The following is a 10357-nucleotide window of genomic DNA, read 5'->3' on the forward strand; positions in this document are numbered from 1 at the left end:
TCGCATCGCTATTTTTCTATTATACTAGATTTAAAAGATACCCCTGAGTAATACTTCCGCTCATTCTGCAAATTATTCTGTTTCTTTGAACAAGTAAAGTATCGAACTAATCTAACAGGTAGGAACAGACTGAAATTGTTAGCGTGTATTCTGTAGCGTGAGAATTGCACATGTGTTTCAATGTAGGCATGTAGCTCATTAAGTAATAAGTGAAACGTTATTGACACCTAAGGCAGAATCAATGAAATGTCCAAAATAAATGTTTAGCTTCAGTCGCAATAAGAGACGAAATTACATTTGGCAAAGAAACAATTCTCTAGCTTTCTGGAGATCGTTCACCTAACAATGAGAATTATATTTTAAGACATGATAAAATGGTGTCGATATAGAAATTCACGTTATTGCAAATAGACTTCGTTCAAATATTTCATCTTCATTATATACTGGTCAGCCAATTCACATTCTATGCATTTTGTTATTTGATACGTATTCCATCTGCCCATGGATATAAAAAGGAACTTATTATTATTATTATTGTTATTATTATTATTATTATTATTATTATTATTATTATTATTATTATTACCTACTTTTAATCTGCATGTTAGTCCTAGGGAGAGTGAAGGATAAGAGATGTTACAGTATGACTGAAAGTTTGGGGAGGGGATGTGGCAGGGGTAGCGAAATATCTTCATGTCATACGAGAAAGACATTTAAACTGATAGGGTTTTTATCATTATTATTATTATTATTATTCCTTCGTAACACAGTGTAGGTAAACATGCACCGGAGTCTTTAATCATCTATTAAGTCACAATAAGGACCTCAGACAGATAATACTTTCCTTAAGATGTGCGCTATGCCCAATAAGGTTGCTTCATCAATCTTGCATAGGATTTCCAGTTGCCTTAAGAAGTCTTGAAGTTTCAATGGGATTGAGCCCAACACTCCGTTCACCAGATCACCACTGGTACCACTTTTACCTTACCCTCTCGCATTCCATACAGTCTTGCCATTTCTACTTTCAGTTCAGAGTACTTGGTGATTTTTTCACCCTCTTTACTCATAACATTCATGACATTTGGTATGGCTACATTAATCATCTGACAGTATTTGTCTCTCTTACTCTATATGACACAATCCAGTCGATGGTGTTCGATTATACGATCCGTTTAAAAATAATAGTCCCAGAGTAGAGTTACTTTTCCATCCTCCTGCATAACTTTACTTGGTACATGCTCATACCAGTTCTTTATTACTTCATATTGGTATTTACGGCACAAGAGTCAATGAAGATACACACACACTTTATCGTGGTGGCGCTTGCTTTAATTTTGTGCAAGGCTCTTACAACCACTTAGCAAGTGCGTCACATTTTCCAAACTCTATTCACAGAGTCTGCATTTCTGGGTGTCAGTAGATTTATCGATGTGATACTTCACTGAACTGGTGGTGAGAGCCTGATCTTGTGCAGCAATGATCAAGCTTTCGGTAGTACGCTTCAAATCACCTCGCTCAAGCCAATCCCTTTGATGCTGTATTATCCTTAACGTCATGTGTATTCCTTTCAAACTGTCCATGTATTCTCATTTTCAGAAGGTCTTCTTTTCTCTTCTGCTCAGCTCTTCCTTGCCCATCATTTTATCTGCGTTTACACACATACCTTTCGCGGCATATTGCAGCAGGTCTTCATCACTATTCATCAAATACTCGGCAAGCGTTCTCCTGTCACTCCTTATACAATGCTCTATACTAATTAGTCCTTTGCCACCATTCTTTCATTTCATATACAGTCTGATTATGTTTGCTTCAGCGTGTAGCGCCCCATTCAGCGTCATCAACTTTCTCGTCCTTGTATCCACTGTTGATATTTATGTTTAGTTCATTTTAGGATGGACGCACCGCAACTACCAAGATATTTGTTGCGGTAATCCAATTTTTGGCATTCAAGTTCGATCTCTACACCATCTTCACCCTCTTTTGAAACGCCTGACTGATCTTGACTTTCATTTCTCTGTGTAGAATGTCATCCAGCTCCAAAATCCCTAAATATCTACACCCGCTAATACCGGTAACCGCTATCCTCTGCAGGATGCTTTCTTCCCTCTTTTCATATTAAGTACTGAGCATTTGGTAATCCAAATTCCATACCGATGTTTCTACTACACTTCTGCACTGTTTCGGTTAAGGAATCTGTCTGATTTCCCAAACAATTTTAGGCCATCCATAAACAGAAGATGGTTCTGTGATATGCCTTTTTTCCTACATAGGTAATTCATCTTAACTTTTCTAAGTGTCATTGTTATGGGTATTAGGGCCATTACAAATAGTAACAGAGAAAACGAGTCACATTGGAAGATTTCCCTTTTAATATTAACTTCTCCAAGGAATACATTACTTGAGTACAATTTGGTTTTCCACTGTTTCATGCAATGCATCAGAAAATTTGTGATGCTGTCAGCAACACCAAACATCTGCAGGCATTCAACGATCCAAGAATGAGGCATTATATCATATGCCTTCTTAAAGTCAATCCAAGTCATAGACATGCTTGTATGATGTTTTTACAATGACTCAAAACTGTTTTATCGATGACCAGGCGATACTTGGTACCCTGAGAACTCTTTCTACGTCCTCTTTGTTCCCTTGGTAGTATTTCTTCCACTTCCAGGAAAGTGTGTGTCTTTGCCGCACATATCTCAGTGAGTATCTTCCAAATTATGTTTAGGTATGCTATGGGACGGTAGTTTCCCACAATATTCCTTTCTTCTATCTATCATTATAAGTGATGTCCTCCCAGTCACCATCGACGCGGGGACTGTACCATTCCGGACACACTCATTCAATTGGGCTGCTTTCGAGTTAGGCACTTTACCCACTTATTCTTTAACATCACCTGTGATTCTGTCTTGATAGTTCCTATCCACATTGCATCCATTTTATGCACCACATTGTTTCTCCATAAATCGCTCCAGAACTTCTTGGCTTTATTTGCATCAGGAGCAACATTTTCCCCATTGTCTCCTTTTCACGTTCGAAAGAGTTGCTTCGGTTTATTTTTGAACAATCTGTTCTCGAAATGCTTATTTCTGTTCACAAATGTTCTGATCTTCTTGCTTTTTACCATGATCCTGTATTTTAACTGCTCTATTACTGCATCAAACCCGTTCTTCCGTATTTTATATTTCTTCTCTATTTTTTCTCGGTCGGTCTTTTATCCCATTTTTCCAGTTTCCCTTTAACCATCACTCAATTTTTCTTAGGTCTTGCCTTGCCCGTATTCTATCCCTTTCAATGCGTCGTTTCCACCATGGTTCTTTTGCTCCACTATTTTTGGTTCTCTTAAGTTGGTATTTCTTCTCAACAATTAGCGCAATAGCTCGGAGACGATTCCTTGTCTGCTTTATGCCTTCCGTCTTGATGCAGGGTATGACAGTATTTAGCTTTTATGTTACTTTATTTATCATATTCCTATCTACCCTTCTCATATTCATCGGGATTTTTTCTTCTGGAGCATTCATCAAGTCGGCGAGTCGTCTTTGAATTTCAAGCAATTCATTATCTAGTTGGTTCATTTCCCCTGCATGTCCACCCCACAGATTATCAAGTTTCACTGTACAACGTTCCTGTTCCTCATCGTTAACAGTCACGTTACCATTTCCCTGATTCTCCTGTCTACGCTTCTCTCTGCTTTGAACTCCTTCCTCTCCGTTTTCAACTCCGACCATTTTTTTCTAGTCCATCCGCAGGGTCTCTCAGGCTCTCATTAATCCGAGATATGTCTACACCAGTTAAGTAACTCTTCATCCTAAACACTCCAGGCCAGATCACTGCCTTGATGCGGGTGGTTTTGGACGTCCAGGGCAGGAAACCTTCACTATGGTCGGCTATAGCTTCGTTCTCGCCGTAAATTCTCTCCTTGTCGTATTGCATCATGGTTTCCTTAATCGTTCGAGGGTTTCCCACGAGAGTTGTCATTGAGATCCCATCTCTCCTTCTCCATATTTGTATATACACGTGCTCATGTATGTATATACACATATATATAAATAACGTGCTTGCATTTTGTCCCCTCCATAACCACAGGGATTATCATTATCACCATCGTTCTACCTATAGCATTTAAAAATATCAGTAATAATATGGGTCCCTGTATATTGCAGCAGATCTACGTCACTATTTATCGAATACTCGGCAAGCTTTCTATATTCACCCCTTATACAATGGTCTATACTAATCCGTCCTCTGCCACTATTCTTTCTTTTCATATAAGTCTCTTTACGTTTACAGTTAACACTTAATACTATCTTTTATGCTCCCCGCTTCAATGGTAATCCAGTGGTCATTCTCAACTATTTTTTAGTTTCTTTATTGATCATTTCAATTGCTCCAACAATCACTGGTATTGCAAACGTCTTGACAGTAGGAGGAAGAGGAGCAGCTTGGTGAATAGACCAAATTCTACAGGACTGTAAATACATTCGGCAGATGGTGAGAAGATCAGCGGTGGGCATTCATGTGCGATAAGCAGACATAAGAGGCCGCAACCCTTGGGGTCAGCAAAGGTCAAACGTGTTTACTACTACTAGCGATCAATAACAGCGCTGATCTTGGGCTTGAAAAGAACCAGTTCAACTTGTTGTACTCTTAATTACTGATAAAAAAAAAAAATAATAATAATAATATATATATATATATATATATACATATATATATATATATATATATATATATATATATATATATATATATATATATATATATATATATATATATATATATATATACTGATGTTCACATCGTTGAATTTTCTTGTCAGGTAAAGTCATTCTGTATCTGGCTTAGGGTGGTGCATTCTAAGCATGGTCAACCATTTTCGTATTTTTTTGTCAATATTACATATTTCAGTAATTGACCAGTTAATTATATTGAAACTGTAAGTTATGACCGGTATGCCTAAAGTATTAATCGCTTCGATCTTGTTTCTTGCATTCAGCTTTGTCGTGAGTATTGCACTTACCCTGCGCTTACATTCTCTTCTGATCCGTTCCTTCATCATTGAACGTTTGATTCCATCACTTTTAAATAACCCTAGGTAGTAGTAGTTCTCCGCTGGTTTTAACTCCTTTATGACATTCTGCTGGTGAAGATTAACGTTGGATGTTTCTGTCATTTTGCCTTTGATAAAGGTAACAAGTGGTAACAGCTTAAAGCAAGCAGAATCCCACAGTCAGTCGATTTCACAATTATTAGTACTACGATATAATGCAGGCAATCCATCTGAAAGACTGGTGGACGAACGAAGGAAGTTATATGTTTCAGTCTTGTCTAGACAGGGGCACCATATTTTCTTTAGTGCTGAAATCACAAAAATACAACTAAACACTCTATATTGAGGTTGGCGTTAACATGGGAAACACCCGTGTAGATAACATAAGAAGTAAACGGAACGAGTAACAGTGGCGTGTTCTCATCGCTGCACGTAAACCAGAACAAGATCTAAAGCGGACCATGAATCTACACCAACAATGAAAGCTGATGTAAATATATGACCATAAACGCGCGCGCGCACGCACACACACACACACATTAATGCATGTAGCAGAGAGAGAGGGGGAGGAGAACGAAAGATTGTAAGAGTGTCACTCATATAGATAGTCAAAAGTTTGTCAGCTATATTGAAGAATTGAATTGGAGCGTAATAAAATACAGCAAAATTGTGGGTGCAATAGAGATGTAGCAAAAGATTCAAAGATTCAAATAGAGACAGACACAATATAATGGAATGTCATGGAAGAGGCTACAGGAACTGAATTGTAAATAATGTAGGCCACCTCAGCGTAAACTAGATGCATTGGAAGTTAATTGCATATAAAAATATTTATGGGCTATTGTATAGAAAGGCTAACTGGGTGTAATTTAACTGCACTATGTGAACGGATATGCAGCCAGCAAAGCATGATTGTTTAAAAGTCAGCATATGCGGATAATTAAAGATTAAGAAAGAATAGAGAAATGAATTAATGGTGAAGGGTAAAATAATCTGACAACATCGCTATTTGACATTTAATAATGGAGGGGTAGTGTTAGGAGAAGAAAAGTCCAATTAAAAACGTCAACTCTATATTTCTGTTACGAATATCGGAGTGAAAAATTCAAGTATTTATGCCAGCGTATAAGGAATGGATTAAAGAGTTTATGTATGTATTCATGCATATAAATCACTACTGTATAAAGATAGTCAGATACGCATGAATATATATTGTTATGCATTCAAGCATTAACCCTTCATACAATTTCTAAATAACCTTGTCTCTAATTGTACATAAGCACGTTTACATTAATATTTTTCGCTTGATGGATCTTTCTTTCTGAATACACTCTGTACGGATGTGTATGTGTCCATGTGTCTTGATAAAACGCCATCACATGAACGTACGTACACAGGCAGGTATTGTAGTCTGTATAAACATTTATGTATGCAGATATATATACATACACTTACATAAACACATACATACGCACTCATACACTCACGAACACACGTGCACGCAACACACGCACACACGGATGTATATGCGATTATACGTATACATATTTATACATATTTATGTGTGTTTTCATTTATGTCTGTGTTTGTCCTCCTCCCGCCATCGCTTGGTGTGTGTACGTCCTTCTAACTTAGCAGTTCAGTAAAATAGACCAATAGAATAAGTACTGGTCCTGCAAAGAATGAGTTTGGGGCCGAGTTCTTCGACTGAAAAACCCTTTATGGTATTGCTCCAGCTGGCCGCCATCAAATGACTGAAGTAAGTAAAAGAGTAAAAGAACACACACAAATACGCACAAACACACACACTCACGCATACACACACACACTCACGCATATATGAAAATTTATTGAGTGAGATGGACTAGATGCCATTTCATTTAGAGGCTATGCCTCACTGAAATTTGAAAAGCATATCAATCGGAGGATTAGAATTCAGGTATGACTAGGGAAAAATACATTACTTATGAGACATTTCTATTTTCAAAATGCTGTCCGGTTTATCATTAATAAGTAAGGGATTATAATGCGTAGTAATTTAGAGTCAGGGTGCGGGGTGTTTGAAGAAAAAAAAAAAAGGAAATCAGTTCTCCGCATAAAATACCTAACAATTTATAAGTGTGTGAGCAAGTATTTGTGAATCAAACTGATGGGTTTAGTAATTTGTGATCAGTAACATGATCGTTTTGAAGGCTTTTTCGGAGTGACTTGTACTGATCCTAGTTGAAGCATATTCAGAACACCGAAAGGATATATACACTTAGGCATGGTTTCCGAAATGCTATCTATGTTAGTTAGCATTACTACTTGTCAAAACATTTCAGACATAGCATTTTTTAATGATTGTGTGTTCATTAATACTGTGCGCTCCTCTTGCGTGTAGGGCCGAGTGAGATCCATCATTTTGCTGTAAAGGTATAAATACCATGTATAGGTTTCCTTCTCTCTTTCTCTCTCTCTCTCTCTCTCTCTCTCTCTCTCTCTCTCTCTCTTCATATATTTATATATATATGTGTGTGTGTGTGTGTGTGTGTGTGTGTGTATGTATGTACATATGTGTATATATATATATATATATATATATATAGTTAAAAAAACAATAACAAAAAAAACAAAAAAAACAACAAAGTGAGGACGTGATATGGATAGTATTATTGGACGCTCAGGAAAGGAAAGAGAGAGTGCATGACGTTTCGGGCGTAGCCCTTCGTCGGAAAGATGGAAAGTTCGGAGAATTGAAGAACGGAGAAAGAGGAAAATGGTACCGATGCCCACGAGGTTACATTATGAAAAGACCGGAAGAGGAGGTGGTGGGGGAAAAGTTCTTTCTAGAGTGAAAAAGGGAGATGAATATCTGTGCGTGTGCGGGAGTCTGCGAGTGTGTGTGTGATAACAGAAGTGTGTGTGCGTATGTATGTGTGTGTGTGTGTGTGTGTGTGTGCATGGTTTGGTGGTTTATCTGTTAGTGTGTTTGTGTGTGTGTGTGTATGACGTAGTGGAAGAAATTAGTATCAGGACTGGTTAGTGGACGCTATAGACAGTGTAGGTAGAAGGTCAACAGGTGCTTATTTGAGTGTGTGGGGTTGTAGGTGTTGGGTACGTGTACGTGTGTGTGTATTTTGTATGTGCGTGTGTGTGTATGTGTATGTTTTCTGTGCGTGCGTGTGTGTTTGTGTGTATGTGTATGTTGTGTGTATGTGCGCTGCTGTGTACACTCCTGCGTGTATGTGTGTGCATGTGCATGCGGCTGTGTATGTAGGCGTGCGCGTATATATGGGTGTGTGTGTGTATATATGTGCGTTCGGCTATGTGTGTGTGAGGGCGCGTATGTATGTTTGTCATGTATGTGGGCGGTATATATGTAAGGTGTGTGGGAGGTGTGTGTGTAGGTGTATGGGAGGTATGTGTGAATGGGGGTATGTATGGGTTGTCAGGTGTGTAGGAGGTATTTGTGAATGGGGGCATATGTGGGTTATGTGTGCAAGGGTGTGTATGTTTGGGTGTGTGTGTGTGTGTTTGCGTGATTGTTAGCGTGTGTGTGTATGCGCAAGTGGGCGTGTGTATGTGCGTTTGTATAAGTGTGTGGGCGAGTCTGAGCGTGTGAGTGCATGCATATGTGTTGTGTGTGTGTGGTGTGTTGGGGGTGGGTGTGCTTACATGTGTGTGTATGGGTGCGTGTATTTTTTGTGTGTGGGTATGTGTTCGTGTAGGTAGGTGCGAGATAAAAAGTGGAAAAAAGTAGTGAGTGTAATAACAAGAGAATAATGGATATAATGTAACGGGGACGAGGGGGGGGGGGTAAAAAATAGAAATAAAAAATAAAAAATAAAATAAAAAATAAAGAAAAGTGTTGCAGGGACGTAAAGGGGAGAGTCATAAGGAAGAGAGGGCTGCGTTGAGTCCGAAGGGGAAAGAAGAATTAAGGTTGAAAATGTAGCGTTGCTCCAAGTGGAGTAGCGAGGGAGTGGACCCATGGTGCAGGGCGAGGCCAAAAACGGAGTTGTTAGAGGGAGAGTGGTTGGCCAGTTGGAAGTGACGGCCGACGGGGGAGTCCGAACCTAGCCGAACGTCCCTTAGGTGTTCGGTGAAACGGTCGGCCAGCCGGCGGCCCGTCTGCCCCACGTAGAGTTGGTTGCATAGGGTGCATTTGATGCAGTAAATAAGGGTGGAGGAGGTGCAGGTGAAACTGTGTGGAATGTGAAGTGTTTGTAGGATCGATCCGGTGAGAGAGGTAGTGTTGGTGATGAAGCGGCAGGTGTGACAGCGGGATCTGGAGCACGGGAAGGAGCCGGGTGGGGTGGGGAGAAAGAGGAGAAGGTACTGCGGACCAGTAGATCGCGTAGGATGCGGGCGCGTTTGAAAGCGGATAGGGATGGGTTGGGGAAAATGGGGTGGGTAGTGGGATCGAGCTGGAGGCGACGGAAGGCCCGTAGGATCCTCCGACGAAAGGGTAGGGTGGCAGGGTGGAAACGGAGTGGGAAGGGGGTACGGTTAGGGGATTGGTGTGGGGGAGGAGAGTGGTGCGGTCGATTCGACGAGCGCGGGCGAGGGCGGATTGGACAAGGTGATATATATATATATATAGTAAGAAAAAGGGAGAACGAGAATTTCGATTATCCCTAGGTGGTGAGTTCTAATGCAATATATATATGTATATATATATCCTGGAACTCGACTGACGTAAGAAAATTCCGAATGACCCGTCCTTGTTTACTTTGAACCGTCTATCTGGTTGTTTTGTTGTCCCTTTTTTGTATCACCTGTGAAGATGTTTTGCGTTTTTGTCCCAGTTTGTATTATATATATATATATAAATATATATATATATATATATATATATATATATAGCTGCGTACGTACACTTTGGTCTCTTATATGTAAAGATATGTTTATCTAAATCTTCTACGACTCTACTCTTTCTATGAGCCCTTTCACGCTTATTCGTTCACTCCACTCTTCGTTCTTTCGTTCCCACTCTCTCACATCTCCCTGCCTTCTCTTTTTATTCACTTTCCCTCCTCATTTCTCTTCATTGTGTCACTGTCATTTGTTCTCGCCCCTCCTTAAAATCTCCTGTCCCTCTACCTCTACTTCTCTGTCTTCTCTCCACATGTCACCCGTGTTCGGCAAGCCTGATGTTTCTCTCTTGATTCGGCCGTTCTCCGTGCAACATCTATATTCTTCCCTGTGACTGTAAAATCTTGTATCCCTGCCGTAAGGCTTTATTTCCACACACGGCAACTTAATTTAATTCGTCCTTAGTCAAAAGTCACCTGTTGTTATGTCCTGTTATTTGTATTTATGTAA

The sequence above is a fragment of the Octopus bimaculoides genome, chromosome 5 (assembly GCF_046866305.1).
Source record: "Octopus bimaculoides isolate indiv1 chromosome 5, ASM4686630v1, whole genome shotgun sequence".
Classification (NCBI taxonomy): Eukaryota; Metazoa; Mollusca; class Cephalopoda; order Octopoda; family Octopodidae; genus Octopus; species Octopus bimaculoides.